The following is an 8,520-nucleotide window of genomic DNA, read 5'->3' as shown; positions in this document are numbered from 1 at the left end:
GATACAATCAAACACCCGTCGGTAAGTCCTGACTATGTATACTATGGTCCAAACAGTAGAACAGTAAATAATTATAAATTTTAAAAATATGTACGATAATTTCGTGTGTATCCTTTGATATCAATTAAGGAGAAACACAACAATATATAAAGAAGTTGAAGATGGCAAAGAAGTAGATGTATTACAATCATGCAAATGCATGGTTACAAACAGATCGATAAACATTGGCACACCTCTAATAAAAACTACTTATCAGCTGCCAATATGATATTCCATTTTTCTAGAAAGTAAAAAAGAATACATGTGAGTTGAAAATATTATGGCTCATTATAGAATTTCCATGAGCAATAGGAGATGAGTAGGGAAAACTACAAAGCTCAGAAGTCAACAGTGGCAGACAAGAGAGATGTCTAATAGTGATTAATTTAGTCAAACAAAAGATAAATAGCATATTACGAAACAATGAAGATAACCTTTCAGAGAGAGATTTTTTGCCAATCCACAAACTAATCATGATTTTGAAAGTGCCCAGCAGTCGGAAGAGTGTGTCGCGACTCGCGAACCTGAAGAAACAGACTTTTAGTTATCCGTTAAGCACTAAACTAAGAAATACACACATGATGTAACCTACACTTGCATAAATTTGGATCTAGACACTATATCTATTTTATATGCACGCTCTTTAAATATAAGGAAGACCCAAGAACTTAAATATAAGGAAGACCCAAGAGCACAACCCCGAATATTTTTCATGTCTCTGAACAACCAACATCATATTCCTAGTGTAGAAGAACATTCGTCAGTTAAGCAAGCACGTAACTATCGGACCAAGGAGCAACGCCAGGATGGTGTATAACTAATGAGGCTACTTCACAAAAGTAATTTTGAAAGGAACCTGTTAGGATATACATCGAGGAAAAGAAGTTATCATCTGACTAAGATTCTAAGTGAACTCCATCCTTCCACATATCTAGTACTGTATTATAGTGCGCCCCAACACACCCAACTCCACTAAAAGCCGACCAGGGAAAACTATATATATTAAAGCATTGCAACAACAGTATGATATCTTCAATTTTGATATGGTGCACTGTAGAAACTCCTTCAATCAATTCAAAGAGAGCAGTGTGTTGAGTTAAAATAGACAACATGTCCTGCTTCAATCAATTGATTAGAGAATACAGTTATCATACAAAAATAAGAAACCAGAAAATGGCTCCCAGCTTCAATCAATTGATTAGAGAATACAGTTATCGTACAAAAATAAGAAACCGGAAAACGGCTCCCAGCTTGGGTATCAGTTCTGAATTCTGATTCTACTCATCTCTCATGAATTTCGTTCTAATTCACGCATTAGCTTGGATAAGATTTTGCACGAATCATTCTATTAAACACACTTACCATATGCACATGAGTCACTGAACTTGATACAGTTTGATGCTAGCAAACTTGCGAAACAAAAAAATGGTCCTCTCCTTTCTGTTTAGTCCTAACATCAAACATCTTGAGGCGTGAGCCTCTATTTTCTAATCTCTTTATTCACCCATGACAAAAATCTAACACTTCAAGCAAAACAAAGGAGCAGTGAAGGACACAGCTATGATGAGAAATCACGAGTCAATTGTGGATAACTTTGATGTACGTAGAAGTAGAATGCTCAGCAGAACATTAGTTCAAATTTGTTCCATCCAGCAGAGCCAACATCATTTCCTTTGCCTGCAAGATGATTAGCACGGTAAGAAATATTCATAATAAGTTGTAGATAAGTGCAGGAGCTGCAAGGGTGATTATGGATGAGTCATGAAGTGAAATTGCATGGATAGATAAATCGAGTGACCAACATTCTGTACACATGAACATGCAGTATATCTAGTGAACACAATGGTAGGTTTACAAATCAGTTTCTTTCCACATATCCTTACCTGAAAGCAAAAGGTGCAGATACTCACATGTTATTGGCCTCCACATCAGTCCAATGAATTAACTGAATCTAGTTTCTCGCGTTTGAAAACAAAAAACAAAAGCAGGACAGTCCGTGTCTTCTCAAGGAGATGTAATGTAGAAATTAGCAAAGATACAAGAGTTATTCACTACCTCGCACTGGGATAGAACATGTATACTCATATGTCCTTTCCTTGCACATCAATTATATAATTGCAGATCCTAATTTCTTAAAAAGGAACATGGCAAGTAGAGTGGGGCGATTTTGTCCGAGAGAGATCTAACGTGGGAATTAGTCAAGATGGATGGATACTTACTGTCTTTTGCTGCAAGAAGATGCTCGAAGCTGCAGCATATAGACCGTGAGCGGCAGTGAGCAAAATTGATGGCCGAAAATGCTAGTGCTCGGCAACAGCAAAGAAGTGGAGAAGTGCAGGTGGAGGCGGCTATAATGATGGAGGTCCTACTTAGATAGGAAAATAAGTACCTGCTTGCAATCAAATAGATACAAAAATAAGCAGTTGCTTGCATTCAAATATAAATAGAGGCATTCAACTGCTACATTCCCACTCCTCGAGTATTTCTTGCAGAAGAAAATCAAAACGAAGTTGCCAAAATCATCAAATCATTGTGGCAGTATGTTCTACAAAAATCAAAAGGGGAAATCTGTATGTGAAACAACTGAAGAAATCCACATCCATGTCTTATGGAAAATTTGTAGTGTTCCTGGAATTAGAACCATATATTTTCCTATGTTTGTGGACTTGCATTTGCAACCTCATGTGAAATCAAATACGAACTCCTTTCATTGGAAAGTATAATGGGAAGATGAAGAATAAACACGACCCACCATAGTATGTTAGAGAATAAACCAATTTATGTACTTCTTATATAAAAGCATGCACATATTGTAGTGGAACACGAACCTGTAGGCAGTTATATAGATCTTGAGGACTCTACAAAGTAATTAGTGGGTGTCAAGGCTCTTGGGTTCAAATACACGTTTCTCCTCTTTTTTCCCTTGATGTACACATGTAGTACGTCCTCCATACCATTCAGGTTCGTAACCTCTTCCTTGCAAGATTTTCGTTTACACAAAATCATGCCTGCAAGAAAAATTACTCAAATACCAATTGCAATGCTAATAAGAACATGAAGAAACGGCTACAACTTGGTGGAACGACTACGTGAAACTGAGATATAGAGATTGAGAGAAATCAAAATTGATTCAAAGTTACAAGCCAACCATTGAATCCATGGAGAAGGTTGAAGAACCCAAACTCGTCGGGCTGAGCTTCCCGGCAAACCCAGCAAACCGGCATGTGAGCGTCTTCCCGTCTTCCATATGGCACGGCACCCCTACAGCGTCCAGCGGAGAAGCGCAAAACTGGGTGGCTGCTGTGAGCAAACAACACCACGACATGCTGCGCCGCTGCTGCCGTCAAAGCTGCCACACACCTCGTCGACAAGTTGGTCACCGGTGCTCCTAGCTAGTCCTGCTGCAGTGTGGCCTTGAAAACACGGTACAGCTGAGAGAGAATGCAGGGAGCACCTGATCGATTAGGGAAATGGCTCCGTAGCACCGGCGTCCCACCCGCAGGCCAGCATGGCGGCCCGAAGCCGATTTTCTTGACGCGCTCCAGCAGCGCGGCGGCAGCAGCCGCGGCCGGCGGCGGGGCAGCACACCTGTGAGTATGTGGACGGGCTTCACGAGCTGCGCGTGGTGGCGTCACCATCCTCGAGGAGGATGTTGGCCATGGCAGCGATGTGGGAATTTGGGATGCAGAGGGAGAAAGCAGCGGAGGTGGGGAGGAAGCCGACGGCCATGGAGCCTTCTTATAGGATCGTACAGCGGTGAAATTTTTCGGGGAGTACGGAAAGGATCGAGGAGGATCAAATTGAACCGACGTAGGCTAAACCTGAAAATCATCGACACGTACGCAGATCTCGCAGCCGACCCGAAACTCTGCATGCAACCTGTCCACATACCAAAAATATCTACAGCCGCTTTAATAAAAATAACTGCAACCGCCTATTACATGGATATGCATGCAAACTGACAGGAAACAGCAAACTTGACGTGGTCATATGCATGCAGAAGATCAACTATAATCGCTGGATCCATCCCCAACTGTACCCTCCCAGGCCCCCCAGTAAATAAGGTGGCAGCACCTCATTGGTCAAGTTTTCACTGATTGAAAAAAGTCAAAAAAACCAGGTAAAAGAAACCTAGCCAGGTTTAGTATATTTAAAATTTACTGAAATACCAAGTACCCACACCCCTATATCTCAATCTCCAGCTAAAAAATGTCCCTATGTTTTTTAAAGAGAAAAGTATACTTTTCGTCCCTCAATTCTTAGCGAAGTCTAGACTTGGTCCCTTAACTTCAAAACCGAACAATTTGCACCCTCAATTCTTAAAATCGGACAAGTTTCGTCCCTCACTCCAGTTTTGACAAGTCGTCACGCCCTTGCGTGGCAAGGTTTTATCTTTCCTTCCGTCTACTCTGGTATGGATATTTTGACAGACATTTGGCGTGCAATGTCTGGCGCTGCCAACGACCCGCACCGGGCCACGACGTTCATCACCACCAGTCTACCACCGGCAGAAACTCATGTGGCGTGTGTCAGGCATGCTGGTGCCCGCATCTGATTCGCCGCCCTCGCTCGGCTCAGTGCACGACTTGCCCTTTGCGTTCAAGTCCTGCGAAGTGGACAGGTCGCCGGGGGAGCAGCTAGGCGCAGCTGGACGTCGTCTCAGCTGCTGCTATCCTCACTGACAGAGTGCTCGCTGCAGCAACCTTGGGATAGTGCAGTGTTTAGCCATGTCATCCCGCAGTGGATCTGTGCGTCGGGGATGCCGAAGCTTGCAGCGCTCGTGGCCGGCTTCAGATGCGCCTGCACTGGAAGATACGGATGATGTGCAACAGGAGGAAGTGTTCGTTTCTTAGCCAGTTTAGCTGCATGTTTATTTTCCTCGTGCTGCATGTTTATTTTCCTCGTGCATGTGCACGCCGTGGGCATGATACATAGCTGCATGCGTGTGTGTACAGGTTCAGGTTGTGCGCTAGGCCACCGGACACACAGGCCTCCGAGCATGAGGTCCTTCTCGCCGTACTCGTGCTCACCGTTTGCTTCTGTCGCTGCCAACGAACGGCGCTGTTGATGCCCCTAGGTCGCTCGAGCCTACACCACTGAGGCATTGTCCCATGCTCCAGATCTTGCACGCCAAGTGCTTGATAAGATGCCCACATGAGAGATAAATCAAAGGGAAGAAATAGATTGCCACATGGACTAGAACCAGTAAAAACCGCGCCAAGTCAGCATAAAAACAGCTTTGGTGTGATTGAAGGATGATACTTGTCCGTTTCAAGAATTGAGGGTGCAAGTTGTCCGATTTCAAGTTGAGGGACCAAATCTAGACTTCATTAAAAGTTGAGGGACGAGAAATATACTTTTCTGTTTTTCAAATGTCATGGTCAATTTCTTCCGGACAAAATTTTGAGATGTGGGCCTTTAAGTTTGTGTGACTTAAACTTGCCTTGCGGATAACCAGGAGAAATACTACGTAACAACACATATTTAAACATGCTTTCCGCGGTTGCGAGCATGTCATTTGTCGAATCTCCACCGAATGCAACCTCACATATGGCGTGCCTTCGACCACGCCTGCCTATGGCCATGGTCACATGATCCATCCTATTATAATGGTCGGACGGTGGATGGCTATATATGAAAAAGCCAAACAAACAAACAAAAAGGTCAAAATGTAGCAGGAGCTCTACCTTTTCTATTAAGTTGGAAAAGTTTTACATTTCCATTGAAGCCAAATAGAAAGAATAGCTCAAGAAAGTATGGAGGAAGTCAAGATACAACTCGGACTAGGACTTATAGGCTTCCAAAACGAATCTAGCTCATCTCTAATCATAGCCGCCAAGATCACCAGGAATGTTTTTTAGAGGTTCTTCAGTTCCCCTCTTTCCACAAGTTCCAAGCACTATAGTAAAGGATGGGTTGCATGTTTGCTTGAAGCATGAGAGCGATTATTCCACATTATACTCCGCCAGGATCTAACTGAATTGGACTAAACAGCAAAGCCCACAGTTTGGTCATCAAAGACCATGTACATCTCCAAACATGAATGGGCAAGCAAGGAGAAGGTAGGCAGATGATTGGGGAACAAGCTCGCAAAGAAAGCAGGTACAGTTATGGAAACATCCTCTACAATGCAGCCGAAGATAATATTTGACTTTGGGCTTGGCCATAATCTCCCACAGTGTGTTCAACAGAGGCTCTCGAGTTCTGGCCATGAATTGAAAATCATAGGCCAAAGTTATTGTATAGAAGCACCGTCCGTCGTTAACTTCCTGTCAGGCTCATTACAAAGCTAAACACTCTACATATTCTCCCAAAGGAAGAGGAAGACAACAACAAGCACCTCAACAACTTTTCTTTTGAAATGATTGCGGTACAGGAGGCCCTCACATCGCTTTGTTTTTGAAATAATAAAAACTCTCACATTCTTAAGTGGCTATGTTGTACATCCACTCCTCTAACCAACGGAATTAATTATCTCATGACCATGCATCCAACGATTAACAACCTCCTTGATGTACATTTTTCTCCTAACAAGGGCAAAGAGGCCACATGCAATAACTTTGGGCACACCTCACAATGATTTCATCAATCAAACCAGAAGCTTGCCCCAAGCTCGATCTCACCAACACGTACTTTATTAGTTGGATATATAGTTTGATTGAAGAATAATCAAATCATAATACTGTCTCCTTAAGTATGTTTTAGTGAACAACAAATTGGTTCAGAGACTTCCGAAAATTTATTTAAAATCCTTTTACTAGCAAATAAAAAGACTAGTTCGAGGTATTTGCCTCTTTTTGTGGCTAGCTCTCTCTCTCTCTCTCTCTCTCTCTCTCTCTCTCATTATGGTCGTAAAGTAGGTGTCATGCAATACGTCAAAGTGTGCTTAGCATCTCCTCGCAACACGGAGAGGAATTTGATTTAGAACGCGCGTAGCAATTATTCACATGAGCTCACCTTGCACGGATATGAGGTTCAAGAAATGAGGACTATGATTGCAATGTCTAAGAAATGGGGATGAGCAGTCGCATGTGTATGTTTTCTCTATCAACGAGCTCATCATCTTTCTCTCGAGCCCCTGCCATTAGCAAAATACAATGCAATAAGATAGCAATGCACCCCCGATAAGAAAAGAAAAAAAATTACAGATCAATGCTACCTCGAGAATTTGGGAGTAGGTAACATCCAAGAATGAATGCTTCGTCAGATGCATCGACAATGTGCATGTCCTTGCCCTTGTTCAGCATCACAAAGTTCTTAGACTGCAGCCCCAAGGATGTTAGTTGTCCGCACTTGAGATAACATGCACTAAATGTAACTCATGTCTTGACGTCATAGCAAGTTTCTCGTGGAGAAAATGTTGAGATGTGTGTTTCTTTTGTTTGTCAGTCACGTGGGTAAAACATGGATAACCAGACAGATAAGGAGCCCCGCGTCCGTCCAGACAAGTATGTCCGAATGTATGTTACTATTTAATGCGTCTTGTATCCGTCCTCGTACCTGTCCGGGCGTCTGTTTTCCTTGCAAACCGGAAGCAATCCAAAGGAGGGGGCTTTGCGAGCGTCTAGACTGTTGCCACGGGCGCGTCCGACACTCCGATCCACCCAAAACCATGTCCCACGCTTTCTCTCATTCCCGCCCAAAGTGGTCAGCGCCACATTCATCCTTGGCCAGAGCAGCAACCTCTCACGGGAGTTGGCAATTAAGCGGCGCGCCGGTCGAGAGCATCGTCTGCGCAACGTCCCGGTGCATGCGGCTTCTGTCCGCATTTAAACGGCACCTATCCACCCAGCTCCCTTCATTAAGCATGCGCGGCTGCTGAGGAACTTACTCTAGCGCCTCCATGGGATGCCATCCGTCCGTCCATCTACCAGACGGCATTAAACACCTCACCGCTTGGCCTGGCATCCGCTTGCTATTTAAACATGGTCAGGGTCGGCAACATATGCATCCTACCTTCGCTTCCCAATCTCATCTCTGCAACACACCCGTTGTGGCCTCGAGCTCCAATGCCTTGTGGTAGAGCCTGTCAAATGAACCGAAGAAGGAGCTCTCCGGCATTGATGTCGGCTAGCAGCCCCGTTGAGCCAGCCGAATACAAGTTGGCTTGTCGATGAACTCTCCGGAGGCTAGCGCTGCGGATGAGCCAATGGAAGAGGCGGCCACCGATGAGCTGGTGACACCGCCCATGCCGTTCCATGCCGACATCACCTTGGGTGAGGCGCGGGTGCACTACACCGACATGGTGTCGGAAGAGCGGGAGGTCGTGTTCCGATGGGCGCATGCCGACCAGAGGTACAACCTTAGCCTCCTCGACGTGCACCAACTCGCAAAGGAGCAATTCGCCAGCACGGAGATCATGGTGGACGTGGACGAGCAGATGGCGTTGTCCTGCTGTGCCACCCATGAAATCTGACGCGAGCGATGGTGGCTCCGTGTCCTACGGGCGGAGAAACAAGCTATGTTCACAGAGATCAACGC

The 8,520-nt window shown here is 44.5% G+C and overlaps 1 long non-coding RNA gene across 1 annotated transcript; it reads right to left on the bottom strand.

Moving 5' to 3' along the window:
- Nucleotides 1–382: 382 nt before the first annotated feature.
- Nucleotides 383–3,731, bottom strand: LOC123152204 (uncharacterized). The gene is made up of 3 exons (XR_006476066.1): nucleotides 2,868–3,731; nucleotides 2,259–2,428; nucleotides 383–1,716 (listed from the first exon to the last, which is right to left on the bottom strand). It is a non-coding gene; the product is annotated as an uncharacterized lncRNA (long non-coding RNA).
- Between the last annotated feature and the right edge of the window lie 4,789 nt (nucleotides 3,732–8,520).

The sequence above is a fragment of the Triticum aestivum genome, chromosome 7A (genome assembly GCF_018294505.1).
Source record: "Triticum aestivum cultivar Chinese Spring chromosome 7A, IWGSC CS RefSeq v2.1, whole genome shotgun sequence".
Classification (NCBI taxonomy): domain Eukaryota; kingdom Viridiplantae; phylum Streptophyta; class Magnoliopsida; order Poales; family Poaceae; genus Triticum; species Triticum aestivum.
This window is presented reverse-complemented; position numbering and strand designations above follow the sequence as displayed.